Below are 14,910 nucleotides of genomic sequence, written 5' to 3' on the forward strand. Positions count from 1 at the left end.
AAGAAAGACAAACACAGAGCACAGAGGCAGCTCCTTTTACACATCTTCCTGCTATCTGTGAAATATCCAAGCTGTGCTGAGATGAAATACCTAGGCAGTTAACCATATGAGTACTAAAGAGAACTGCATTGTAAATATGTTGCAGCCTCTTTAGTACTCATCGGTTTAACTGCCTAGGTATTTCATCTCGGCACAGCACGGATATATCTAAGATAGCAGGTGGTTATGTTGGAGGAGCTGCCTTTTTAGCGAAGCAGTGATTTACTGCTCTGCCTGCATGATGGTTTTTTTTTTTTAACCCTCTCTGTGCTATCGACGGCTCTGAGCCATCAGAGTTTCCCACTCAGGTGCTAACGACGGCTGAGCCGTCGCTAGCACTCTCCCACCTTGAGGGAGATTTGGGGGCTCCCACCCGCTCGTCACGCGTAATGACCTCACCGCACAACTATATCTATAAATAACAATGTTAAGAATAGGAAAAGGGGGCATGCTGCTTAGACGCTTGTATCTCAGACCCACCGTTGGAAAGGTAATCCCCTAACCTTTCCAATAGTGTAAATCTTAGATCTGGAAAAAAAAAGTAAAAAAAACAAACTTTTAAACAGCTTAGCACCCAGGTGGGAAAGTGCTTAGCACTCAAAGGGTTACAATCTATTTTTTAAATTGTGCAACCATAAATGATCATTTTGCAAACTTTTTTTTTTTTTTATGTAGGGATATATTGAGGGAAAAAAAGTTGTCCGTTTTTTGAACAGATAAGGTTCTATTCAAGGAGAAAGAAGATAATATATTAGTATTTTGTTTTGTTATGTAAGAGTTTAGGTTCAAATTGCCATGAATGCAATTATACTCCAAATGGATCAAACTGAATCTAACCAGAAACCCATTCAACAAACATGTTTGTTCTAATAAATTCTCAGTTGATTATAGCAAATTATTAATATAATTCATAGATAAATAACTGTATAAAAAGTAATTGTATAATTGGAAAAAAATATATTCTTGCTTAACATAAAATTATTTAATTAAGATATGGTTATATCACATATGAAATAAATATTTTTTACCATTGAATTTAGTATTAAAAAGTTTCTAGCTACACAATTAATTTGTCTAAAACCTATTTAATAAGTAATAGCTGTTGTATGTATTCTAATGATAGGATTCATTAAATAAAAATTGGTTCTTAAAACATCTACTATATGATTTATAATTATGTAAGCTGTATAGTGCTACATTTACACATTTCAACAATCACAGATAAAACATCCTTTCTGTCCATTTAGCAAAACAAATGTTACTCTTAACACGTGATATTTTAAAAAGCAGTAAATGAAATGTTAGTATCGTATAATTTGTAATACAAAATGTGAAACCAGATATGTATTGATATTTTATCAAAAACTTTTGAATGAATTTGCATTTGTTACTAATGTAAAAGGATAGGAAACCATAGAGCACAATGTACATAATATAGGCTATCACAAACTTACAGGAGCGTCAGGAAGAAGTTATAGGTGTATTTTATTTTGCAGGTTAATTTTTTTTTCACTGGTAAAATAGTAAAGTTAACATCTAACCAGCAATCCAAGTCCCTGCAAAAAAAGTACTGAAACCATCTTAATAGAAGAAAGTTTATTTTAACTTGCAATTACACAATGCAAAAATTACATGACAGTGCTGTCAATTAACAACACATTTTTTTAGTAATTTAAAATAAAAATCTAGTTCCCAATTGTATTGTAAAGTATATAAAGACATTCTTTTCTAGTTCTTGCGAATGGTTTTTAAATGTATTAATTACTGTTTTTTCTCTCTTAGAAAATGTGGTAAAGGCGCTGCTTTGAGACTGCAAGGGCACTTAAGGTAATTTTTAGTAGCATAAATATTGTTGGTGTCAAATGCTCATTTCTTATGTTTTTGGCTTTGTTCCCAAACTACTTGTGTATCTCATAAAACTATCTGTACAATTGCAAAGTTGTTTAAAAGATGTCTGTTCTTTTGGCAAGTAAGCTTGATTACAGATTTCCGTTCCAGTGCCTTTGTTTCTATTTTTAGTTTGTTTTATTTCTCTTGCATATAGAAAAATGTTGATAGCGGATCACACCCTGTAGTTGTTTTACAATGTCTTAAGCATTGCTATTAGAACTAAAAAATAGTGAGATTCTATATGCATTAAAAGGATTTAAACTGTGAAACTACTTTGCGTAATGCTTAACATTATTTCATTTTGTGGCGATCTGGTTTCAGTTGAATAATTAGAATTGTTTTTGATAGGTACGTAGTAGATAGCTTTGTGTTTATTATTGGGAGTCAAGTTTTTGTTAGTGGGACATGTTTTAAATATACATCCAATGCATACAACAGTACTCTAAACACACTTTCCTTCTTAATATGAGGAGAGTCCACGGCTTCATTCCTTACTTGTAGGGAAATACTGAACCTGGCCACCAGGAGGCGGCAAAGACACCCCAGCCAAAGGCTTAACCCCTTAATGACAACTGACGTACCAGGTACGTCATGCATTAACAAGTAGTTAATGACAATGGACGTACCTGGTACGTCAGTTGTCTAAGAGAGTGCTGGAAGCGATCGCAATCGCTTCCAGCAGCTCTCAGGGTATTGCAGTGATGCCTCCATATGGAGGCATCCTGCAATACCTTTTTAGAAGACTCCGATGCAGAGAGGGCCACTCTGTGGCCCTCTCTGCACCAGTAGCGATGGTGCCGGTTCGTTGGTGGGTGGGAGCGCAACAGGGAGGCGGGTGGGCGGCCCATCACTACCCGGCATCCGGTTCCTAGAAGTGCAATGTGCACGCCGGGTGCCGGGGGCGCGCGTGCGCGTGGGTGTGCGAGCGCGCATTAGCTGGCCACTGACACCAATGAGGAGGGAAGGGGGGGGGGGGGGGGAAGATTTTTTTTTTTTTAATAATATAAAAGGATCTGGGAGGGGGAGGGGGGTAGGGGTATTGTGGGGGGCTGCTACACTACAGAAAACCTAAAAAAAAGAAAAAGAGCAAAAAATACTTTTGTTTTTGGGCAAATTGGGTACTGGCAGACAGCTGCCAGTACCCAAGATGGCCGCAATTAGATAGGGGAGAGGGTTAGAGAGCTGGGGGGGGAACATGGAGGTTGGGGCTAAGGCAGGAGTCCATCACAGCTAAAATATTTTATTTTTTTTATTAAAAAAAAAAAAAAAACCTCCTTTTATTTAGTACTGGCAGACTTTCTGCCAGTACTTAAGATGGCGGGGACATTTGTGGGGTGGGGGAGGGAAGAGAGCTGTTTGGGAGGGATCAGGGGGTGGGATGTGTCAGGTGGGAGGCTGATCTATACCCTAAAGCTAAAATTAACCCTGCAAGCTCCCTACAACCTACCTAATTAACCCCTTCACTGCTGGGCATAATTTACGTGTGGTGCGCAGCAGCATTTAGCGGCCTTCTAATTACCAAAAAGCAATGCCAAAGCCATATAAGTCTGCTATTTCTGAACAAAGGGGATCCCAAAGAAGCTTTTACAACAATTTGTGCCATAATAGCACAAGCTGTTTGTAAATAATTTCAGTGAGAAACCTAAAATTGTGAAAAATGTAAAGTTTTTTTTTTTTTTATTTGCTCGCATTTGGCGGTGAAATGGTGGCATAAAATATACCAAAATGTGCCTAGATCAATACTTTGGGTTGTCTTCTTCTAACAAAAAATATATACATGTCAAGGGATATTCAGGTATTCCTGACAGATATCAGGGTTCCAATGTAACTAGCGCTAATTTTGAAAAAAAGTGGTTTGGAAATAGCGAAGTGCTACTTGTATTTATGGCCCTATAACTTGCCAAAAAAGCTAAGAACATGTAAACATTGCGTATTTCTAAACTCAGGATAAAATGTAGAAACTATTTAGCATGGGTGTTTTCTTTCATGTAATTAACAAGAGTCCATGAGCTAGTGACGTATGGGATATACATTCCTACCAGGAGGGGCAAAGTTTCCCAAACCTTAAAATGCCTATAAATACACCCCTCACCACACCCACAAATCAGTTTTACAAACTTTGCCTCCAAGGGAGGTGGTGAAGTAAGTTTGTGCTAGATTCTACGTTGATATGCGCTCCGCAGCAAGTTGGAGCCCGGTTTTCCTCTCAGCGTGCAGTGAATGTCAGAGGGATGTGAAGAGAGTATTGCCTATTGAATGCAGTGATCTCCTTCTACGGGGTCTATTTCATAAGGTTCTCTGTTATCGGTCGTAGAGATTCATCTCTTACCTCCCTTTTCAGATCGACCATATACTCTTATATTTACCATTTCCTCTACTGATTCTCGTTTCAGTACTGGTTTGGCTTTCTACAAACATGTAGATGAGTGTCCTGGGGTAAGTAAATCTTATTTTCTGTGACACTCTAAGCTATGGTTGGGCACTTTATTTATAAAGTTCTAAATATATGTATTCAAACATTTATTTGCCTTGACTCAGAATGTTCAACTTTCCTTATTTTCAGACAGTCAGTTTCATATTTGGGATTATGCATTGAATTATCATATTTTTTCTTACCTCAAAAATTTGACTTTTTTCCCTGTGGGCTGTTAGGCTCGCGGGGGCTGAAAATGCTTCATTTTATTGCGTCATTCTTGGCGCGGACTTTTTTGGCGCAAAAATTCTTTTCCGTTTCCGGCGTCATACGTGTCGCCGGAAGTTGCGTCATTTTTTGACGTTATTTTGCGTCAAAGATGTCGGCGTTCCGGATGTGGCGTCATTTTTGGCGCCAAAAGCATTTAGGCGCCAAATAATGTGGGCGTCTTTTTTGGCGCTAAAAAATATGGGCGTCATTTTTTTCTCCACATTATTTAAGTCTCATTATTTATTGCTTCTGGTTGCTAGAAGCTTGTTCACTGGCATTTTTTTCCCATTCCTGAAACTGTCATTTAAGGAATTTGATCAATTTTGCTTTATATGTTGTTTTTTTCTTTTACATATTGCAAGATGTTCCACGTTGCAACTGAGTCAGAAGATACTACAGGAAAATCACTGCACAGTGCTGGAGCTACCAAGCTAAGTCTGCTATAAACTTTTGGTATCTGTTTCTCCAGCTGTTATTTGTATTGCATGTCATGTCAAACTTATTAATGCAGATAAAATTTCCTTTAGTACTGTTACATTACCTGTTGCTGTCCGTCAACATCTAATTTTCAGAGTGTTCCTGATAACATAAGAGATTTTATTTTTTAAATCCATTAAGAAGGCTATGTCTGTTATTTCTCCTTCTAGTATACATAAAAGTCTTTTAAAACTTCTCTTTTTTCAGATGAATTTTTAAATGAACATCATCATTCTGATACTGATAATGGTTCTTCTGGTTCAGAGGTTTCTGTCTCAGAGGTTGATGCTGATAAATCTTTGTATTTGTTCAAGATGGAATTTATTCATTCTTTACTTAAAGAAGTGTTATTTGCATTAGAAATAGAGGATTCTGGTCCTCTTGATACTAAATGTAAACGTTTTAATAAGGTTTTTAAATCTCCTGTAGTTATTCCAGAAGTGTTTTATCTCCCTGATGCTATTTCTGAAGTAATTTCCAGGGAATGGAATAATTTGGGTAATTTATTTACTCCTTCTAGACGTTTAAGCAAATTATATCCTGTGCCATCTGACAGATTAGAGTTTTTTGGGACAAAAATCCCTAAGGTTATGGGGCTGTCTCTACTCCTGCTAATGTACTACTGTTCCTATGGCAGATAGTACTTCATTTAAGGATCCTTTAGATAGGAAAATTGAATCCTTTCTAAGAAAAGCTTACTTATGTTCAGGTAATCTTCTTAGACCTGCTATATTTTTAGCGGATGTTGCTGCAGCTTCAACTTTTTGGTTAGAAGCTTTAGCGCAACAAGTAACAGATCATAATTTTATAGCATTATTATTATTCTATAACATGCTAATAATTTTATTGGTGATACCATCTTTTGATATCATTAGAGTTGATGTCAGGTATATGTCTCTAGCTATTTTAGCTAGAAAAGCTTTATGGATTAAACTTGGAATGCTGACATGTCTTCTAAGTCAACTTTGCTTTCCCTTTCTTTCCAGGGTAAATAATCATTTCGTTCCTTTCCTCACAACAAGGAACAAAAGCCTGATCCTTCATCCTCAGGAGCGGTATCAGTTTGGAAACTATTTCCAGTTTGGAATATATCCAAGCCTTATAGAAACCTATAGCCAGCTCCTAAGTACCTATGAAGGTGCGGCCCTTATTCCAGCTCAGCTGGTATGGGGCAGATTACGTTTTCTTCAAAGAAATTTGGATCAATTCCGTTCTTAATCTCTGGTTTCAGAAACATTGTTTCAGAAAGGTACAGAATTGGCTTCAAGTTAAGGCCTCCTGCTAAGAGATTCTTTTTCTTCCCCGTGTCCCAGTTGACACAGCAAGGCTCAGCATTTCTGAAATATGTTTCAGATCTAGAGTTGGCTGGAGTATTTATGCCAGTTCCAGTTCTGGAACAGGGGCTGGGGTTTTATTTTATCTCTTCATTGTACCAAAGAAGGTCAATTCCTTCAGACCAGTTCTGGATCTATCATTATTGAATCGTTATGTTAGGATACCAACATTCAAGATGGTTACTGTAGGACTATCCTGCCTTTTGTTTAGCAAGGGCATTATATGTCTACAATAGATTTACAGGATGTGTATCTGCATATTCCGATTCATCTAGATCACTTTTAGTGTCTGAGATTCTCTTTTTAGACAAGCATTACCAGTTTTGTGGCTCTACTGTTTGGCCTAGCCTCAGTTCCAAGAATTTTTTTCAAAGGTTCTCGGTGCCCTTCTTTCTGTAATCAGAGAATAGGGTTTTGGTATTTCCTTATTTGGACGATATCTTGGTACTTGCTCAGTCTTCTCATTTTCGAAGAATCTCATACGAATCGACTTGTGGTGTTTCTTCAAGTTCATGGTTGGAGGATCAATTTACCAATCAGTTCATTGATTCCTCAGACAAAGGTAACCTTTTTAGGTTTCTAGATAAATTCAGTGTCTATGACTCTGTCCTTGTCAGACAAGAGAAGTTTAACATTGATATCAGCTTGTCAAAACCTTCAGTCACAATCATTCCCTTTGGTAGCCTTATGCATGGAAATGTTGGGTCTTAGGACTGCCGCATCAGATGCGATCTCCTTTGCTCGTTTTCACATGCGACCTCTTCAGCTCTGTATGCTGAACCAATGGTGCAGGGATTACTCAAAGATATCTCAATTAATATCTTTAAATCGATTTTACGACACTCTCTGACATGGTGGACAGATCACCATCGTTTAGTTCAGGGGGCTTCTTTGTTCTTCCGACCTGGACTATAATCTCAACAGATACAAGTCTTACAGGTTGGGGAGCTGTGTGGGGGTATCTGACGGCACAAGGGGTTTGGGAATCTCAGGAGGTGAGATTTCCGATCAATATTTTGGAACTCCGTGCAATTTTCAGAGCTCTTCAGTCTTGGCCTCTTCTGAAGAGAGAGTTGTTCATTGTTTTCAGATAAGACAATGTCACAACTGTGGCATACATCAATCATCAAGGAGGGACTCACAGTCCTCTGGCTATGAAAGAAGTATCTCGAATTTTGGTTTGGGCGGAATCCAGCTCCTGTCTAATCTCTGCGGTTTATATCCCAGGTATGGACAATTGGAAAGCGGATTATCTCAGTCGCCAAACGTTGCATCCGGGCGAATGGTCTCTTCACCCAGAGGTATTTCTTCAGATTGTTCAAATGTGGGAACTTCCAGAAATAGATCTGATGGCTTCTCATCTAAACAAGAAACTTCCCAGGTATCTGTCCAGATCCCGGGATCCTCAGGCGGAGGCAGTGGATGCATTTTCACTTCCTTGGAAGTATCATCCTGCCTATATCTTTCCGCCTCTAGTTCTTCTTCCAAGAGTAATCTCCAAGATTCTGAAGGAATGCTCGTTTGTTCTGCTGGTCGCTCCGGCATGGCCTCACAGGTTTTGGTATGCGGATCTTGTCCGGATGGCCTCTTGCCAACCGTGGACTCTTCCGTTAAGACCAGACCTTTTGTCTCAAGGTCCTTTTTTCCATCAGGATCTGAAATCCTTAAATTTAAAGGTATGGAGATTGAACGCTTGATTCTTGGTCAAAGAGGTTTCTCTGACTCTGTGATTAATACTATGTTACAGGCTCGTAAATCTGTATCCAGAGAGATATATTATAGAGTCTGGAAGACTTATATTTCTTGGTGTCTTTCTCATCGTTTTTCTTGGCATTCTTTTAGAATACCGAGAATATTACAATTTCTTCAGGATGGTTTAGATAAGGGTTTGTCCGCAAGTTCCTTGAAGGGTCAAATCTCTGCTCTTTCTGTTCTTTTTCACGGAAAGATTGCTATTTTTCCTGATATTCATTGTTTTGTACAAGCTTTGGTTCGTATAAAGCCTGTCATTAAGTCAATTTCTCCTCCTTGGAGTTTGAATTTGGTTCTGGGGGCTCTTCAAGCTCCTCCATTTGAACCTATGCATTCATTGGATATTAAATTACTTTCTTGGAAAGTTTTGTTCCTTTTGGCCATCTCTTCTGCCAGAAGAGTTTCTGAATTATCTGCTCTTTCTTGTGAGTCTCCTTTTCTGATTCTTCATCAGGATAAGGCGGTGTTGCGAACTTCTTTTGAATTTTTTCCTAAAGTTGTGAATTCCAACAACATTAGTAGAGAAATTGTGGTTCCTTCATTATGTCCTAATCCTAAGAATTCTAAGGAGAAATCGTTGCATTCTTTGGATGTTGTTAGAGCTTTGAAATATTATGTTGAAGCTACGAACTCTTTCTGTAAGACTTCTAGTCTATTTGTTATCTTTTCCGGTTCTAGGAAAGGCCAGAAAGCTTCTGCCATTTCTTTGGCATCTTGGTTGAAATCTTTAATTCATCTTGCCTATGTTGAGTCGGGTAAAATTCCGCCTCAGAGAATTACAGCTCATTCTACTAGGTCAGTATCTACTTTCTGGGCGTTTAGGAATGAAGCTTCGGTTGACCAGATCTGCAAAGCAGCAACTTGGTCCTCTTTGCATACTTTTACTAAATTCTACCATTTTGATGTATTTTCTTCTTCTGAAGCAGTTTTTGGTAGAAAAGTTCTTCAGGCAGCGGTTTCAGTTTGAATCTTCTGCTTATGTTTTTTGTTAAACTTTATTTTGGGTGTGGATTATTTTCAGCAGGAATTGGCTGTCTTTATTTTATCCCTCCCTCTCTAGTGACTCTTGTGTGGAAAGATCCACATCTTGGGTAGTCATTATCCCATACGTCACTAGCTCATGGACTCTTGTTAATTACATGAAAGAAAACATAATTTATGTAAGAACTTACCTGATAAATTCATTTCTTTCATATTAACAAGAGTCCATGAGGCCCACCCTTTTTTGTGGTGGTTATGATTTTTTTGTATAAAGCACAATTATTCCAATTCCTTATTTTATATGCTTCGCACTTTTTTTCTTATCACCCCACTTCTTGGCTATTCGTTAAACTGATTTGTGGGTGTGGTGAGGGGTGTATTTATAGGCATTTTAAGGTTTGGGAAACTTTGCCCCTCCTGGTAGGAATGTATATCCCATACGTCACTAGCTCATGGACTCTTGTTAATATGAAAGAAATGAATTTATCAGGTAAGTTCTTACATAAATTATGTTTTTTGGTGATTGTAGATGTGTAACAGATTTTTGGGGGTCAAAGTTAGAAAAAGTGTGTTTTTTTCCATTTTTTCCTCATATTTTATTATTTTTTTTGTAGTAAATTATAAGACATGATGAAAATAATGGTATCTTTAGAAAGTCCATTTAATGGCGAGAAAAACGGTATATTATATGTGTGAGTACAGTAAATGAGTAAGAGGAAAATTACAGCTAAACACAAACACCGCAGAAATGTAAAAATAGCCATTGTCATTAAGGGTAAGAAAATTGAAAAATGGTCCGGTCATTAAGGGGTTAAAGGGAAACTGAACCCAAATTTTTTTTCTTTTGTGATTCAGATAGAGCAGGCAATTTTAAGCAACTTTCTAATTTACTCCTATTATCAATTTTTCTTCATTCTCTTGCTATCTTTATTTGAAAAAGAAGGCATCTAAGCTTTTTTTTCATTCATGACTCTGGATTGCACTTTTGTATTGGTGGATGCAATTTATCCAACAATCGGCAAGGACAACCCAGGTTGTTTACCAAAAATGGGCCGGCATCTAAACTTACATTCTTGCATTTCAAATAAAGATACCAAGAGAATGAAGAACATTTTGTAATAGGAGTAAATTAGAAAGTTGCTTAAAATGTCATGCTCTATCTGAATCACAAAAGAAAAAATTTGTGTTCAGTGTCCATTTAAATACCTCCCCCACTTCCCTCATCCCCCAGTCATTCTTTGCCTTTCGTCACAGGAGGTTGGCAGAGAAGTGTCAGATTTTGGAGTAGGAAGGGTATCTGCCCTTTAAATTGGGACTGGAGTTTTAAGTAGTATTGTCAGCCTCTCAGTCAGGGCTGGATTTACCATTAGGCAGAGTAGGCATGTGCCTACAGGCGCCTTCCATAGAGGGGCGCCTGTCTCTCTGCTCCATATGCCTTTTCTGCACACCTCTGCGGCTCTGCCCTCACTCACTTTAGTAGATAATAACTTTGCCCTAAACAAAGATTGCCGTCAGGCTGGCAGGTCCGGTCCGTTTCTCCAGTGAATGCGGACAGAGTGGCCTGAGAGTAAGTGTGTGGAGGTTGGTTCTTTTATGGGGAGTGACAGTGAGTGACCATTTGTGCGCTATTACAGGAGCTTGGTCAGCAAAGTTTCTAAATGAAGCCCCAATATAGACAACCTGCACTTTTCTTGTTTAAACTATATTTAAAAAAATACTGTTCTGACTGGAATCTCATCATACTGGGCAAATACTGTCTGGAGTGTTTTGTTATAGATCATGGACTGCCTTTTTTGTGGCAAAATTAGCAGCTGCTGTAAAAAAAAAATCATTATTTTATAAAGTTTTATGCTGTATCTATAGGTATATCATACATGTGAACCTGGAGCGCAGGGGGGGGGGCGCTTTAGATTTTGGTGCTTACAGGCACCTGGGCTGTAAATCCGTCCATTGACAAGTTAGTCTGGAGAGCAGGGAGAATCTTTCTGCGAACCCATCCAGACTCATATTAAGCAATCGGCTGCTTCAATCTGTCAAACTTGAAGGACCGTGTCACTGTTCCACGGCATAGATTCCGGTAAGATCGTTTCATTATTTTACACACGTTAACGATACAAGACAGGGTCACAGTGGGACTCTTTTATCTTTATGGAATCAAGGGTTAATATCTATTGAGGAGGATTATTGAACAGTGGGGTTTTTAATCATATTTATGTGCTTTCGACTGCTTATGTGTTAGAACATACAGGTTATTTTCATTTTGAGAGCTGCGCAGTTTATTTATATTAAGATGGCACGCTTTTTCCTTAGCAGGGCCAGGTCCTACATGAGCACCATGTGACCGGGAGTGGTCACGTGTTTTTTCCCCCGATTCCTGACCGGGTATCTGTGGAGAGGAGCATCTTCTCTATCTGGGTCATAGGAGGTGGTGAGTGCCCCAGCCATTGGGGGTATAAGGTGCCAGTTGTTTTCCTTTTCTATAATTTGATATAGACGAGTTATGGAGGATTCTGAAAATTGAGAAGGGGATCCCTCCGATACAGAATTTGATACCTGTGTATATTGTGAGGAGGCCCGGTTAATCCAGCCCTATCAATTATGTTCTGTATGCCGCAATAGTGTTCTTATCAAACAATGTTGAGATGTTAGAGACCGCTGAGCCATCCGCCTCTGAGGACTCTTCGTCCAGTGAGGTGTGTTCCCTAGATTCTGTTCCTACATATGCAGTTTTCCAGAGTTCCGATCCTCCTTCGCCTATAAGGGGTTCGTTTCCACCAGAGGTTACTACGCAGTTCCGCATGGCCATTTCTACGGCCTTAGCGAGGTTACCTATTCCTGCTATGCGCAAGCAAAGGGTTAATCCGGGCTCTCCTGCCCAAGGACATTCGTGTAAAATAATGATGGTGTCCTATCAGTCCTCTGGGCATGAAGCCTCAGAGGGAGAACCTCCAGGGTCGGAGTCTGCTGACTTGGGTCCTCCGACTGCGGAGGGCTTAGCATTTAGATTTAGATTGGCATGCCTGCATTTACTTTTGAGAGAGGTTTTGGCGATGTTAGAGGTTTCCAGTACTGCTCCGTCAGTTGAATCTCAGTCCTCTAAATCAGTTAACGATCTTAACTAAAACGAGTGGAGGATGATATTCCTTATCGTGGTGTTTTTACTTTTTGTTTTATTGTTTACTTAGAATCCCATTTCCGAGCTCTGTGAGGGGTTGTCGTATGACAGGCAGGACCTCTTTTTGTTTACACACTCCTTTTCAGCTTATCACTTGTGGGCGCTTGCCTTTTTTCTTTTACTTGCTATTCTGTTCCGGATAGTTTTCATTTTTTATTTTTTTGAGCTCTGGATTATTTTAGAAACTCTTGTTAGAAAGACGTTTAGTCACATGGGATTTTTGATACTATTCACTTTGATGGTCGAGATTGTTGGAGACTTCCGGTGGAAGCTTATAGATTTCTGCTCGGGGTGATAGTTCCCCGTTCAGGAAAATGTTATGCCTCGGAGCTTAGTTTCTTTAATTTGATTATTCAGTTGTTCTAGCTTTGCTGGAACTTAAGAAGTTTCGTTTTATCCCGGGAGTGTTCTGGAAGATACGTCGTATCCTAGATGACAGGCGGGACCTGTTGTGGATACTAGTGAGGTCTGTTCCTTCTTTCTACTTAAGAGAAGGAGTTTTTTTCTTCTAGATTCCGGTCCAGGTACAGCAGGCCCATCTATCCTAGTTAACAGGCTGGACCTGTTTAGGTATTATCTGGGATGGTTGATTGGTACTGGATCATATGGATCTAGGTGTCCTAGAGGCCGGAATTAGGCTTCTTTTCTGGGCAATTATCTTGTCATTGTCCTGGTATCTATCACACTGCGGGAATATTTTCTTCCACTGTTGGTGCATGCCCTAATAGGGGGAGATAGTCTTTCCTTCCTAATTGGGTTCTATGATATTGAAGCAGAACTTATTAGTTCTTCTTTTCGCTGGAGAATGTAAGGTTCTCCCTTCCTTTGGTTAGGAAGGATGTTTTTCCTGGTTCATCCTTTTTGAGCAAATCCGGTTCTTAGGAACCGTATCTTACAGTAAACCTTGTTCTGATCCTAGGTTTCCTTCTTGGGATCTGGGGGTTAAAGTGGCAGTATCATGCTTACAGATTTTACTGTAGTTCCTGGGTCTCGGCTTTTATGGGTTTCTTACCTTCGCCTGCTGTTAGACCTTTTTGGGTTTCTTTCATGTAATTAGCAAGAGTCCATGAGCTAGTGACGTTTGGGATATACATTCCTACCAGGAGGGGCAAAGTTTCCCAAACCTCAAAATGCCTATAAATACGCCCCCCACCACATCCACAATTCAGTTTTTACAAACTTTGCCTCCCATGGAGGTGGTGAAGTAAGTTTGTGCTTGATTCTACGTTGATATGCGCTTCACAGCAGGCTGAAGCCCGGTTTTCCTCTCAGAGTGCAGTGAATGTCAGAGGGATGTGAAGAGAGTATTGCCTATTTGAATTCAATGGTCTTCCTCTAGGGGATCTATTTTATAGGTTCTCTGTTATCGGTCGTAGAGATTCCTTCTCCTACCTCCCTTTTCAGATCGACGATATACTCTTATATACCATTACCTCTACTGATTCTCGTTTCAGTACTGGTTTGGCTATCTACTATATGTAGATGAGTGTCTTAGGGTAAGTAAGTCTTATTCTTATTTATGACACTCAAAGCTATGGTTGGGCACTTTATATGTAAAGTTCTAAATATATGTGATTAAACTTATATTTGCCATGATTCAGGATAATCAGTATTCCTTCATTCAGACTGTCAGTTTCATTTTTTGGGAAAATGCATAGATTCAATTTTTCTTACCTTAATTTTCAATTGACTTTTTTTCAAAAATTGCGGGCTGTTAGGCTCGCGGGTGCAGAAAATGCTATTTATTGCGTCATTTTTGGCGCGAGACTTTTTTGGCACAAAAATTTCGTCATTTCCGGCGTCATAGTTGGCGCCAGAAGTTTTTTCGTAATTGCATCATTTTTGACGTTTGTGTATTGCGGACGGTTTTTTGATGCCAAAAAATATGGGCGTCATTCTTGTCGCCAAAATGTGTGGGCGTCATACTTGGCGCCATTTTTTTCACTATTTCTGTCTCACTTTTCAGTTGCTTCTGGTTTTCTAGAGGCTTGTTTCATTTTGCATCATTTTGACTTATCTATTTCTGATGAGGATCTATCTGGTTCAGAAGATTCTACCTCAGATATTGACACTGATAAATCTTCATATTTGTTTAAAATGGAGTTTATTCGTTCCTTACTTAAAGAAGTGTTGATTGCATTAGATATGAAGGAGTCTAGTCCTCTTGATATTAAAGCTACTAAGCGTTTAAATTCAGTTTTTAAACCTCCTGTAGTTATTCCAGAAGTTTTTCCAGTTCCTGATGCCATTTCAGAAGTAATTTCTAGGGAATGGAATAGTCTGGGTACTTCATTTACTCCTCCAAGGTTTAAGAAATTGTACCCTTTACCATCTGATAGATTAGAGTTTTTAGAGAAAATCCCCGAGGTTGATGGGGCTATTTCTACTCTTGCTAAACGTACTACTATTCCTACGGCAGATAGTACTTTGTTTTCCTTTAGATAGGAAGCTTGAATCCTTTTTTAGGAAGGCTTATTTATGTTCAGGTAGTCTTTTCAGACCTGCTATTTCTTTGGCTGATGTTGCTGCAGCTTCAACTTTCTGGTTGTAGGCTTTAGCGCAACAAGTGTCAAACCATA

General features: G+C 39.0%; 1 protein-coding gene across 1 annotated transcript in view; it reads left to right on the forward strand.

Annotated features, from left to right (window-relative positions):
• TAB2 (TGF-beta activated kinase 1 (MAP3K7) binding protein 2) overlaps nt 1-14,910 on the forward strand; it is a 354,938-nt gene that overhangs the window by 146,371 nt on the left and 193,657 nt on the right. The window contains 1 exon segment of the mRNA XM_053710637.1: nt 1,822-1,866. The gene's annotated coding sequence lies outside the window, so the exon portion shown is untranslated.

Source organism: Bombina bombina, chromosome 4 (genome assembly GCF_027579735.1).
Source record: "Bombina bombina isolate aBomBom1 chromosome 4, aBomBom1.pri, whole genome shotgun sequence".
Taxonomy (NCBI): domain Eukaryota; kingdom Metazoa; phylum Chordata; class Amphibia; order Anura; family Bombinatoridae; genus Bombina; species Bombina bombina.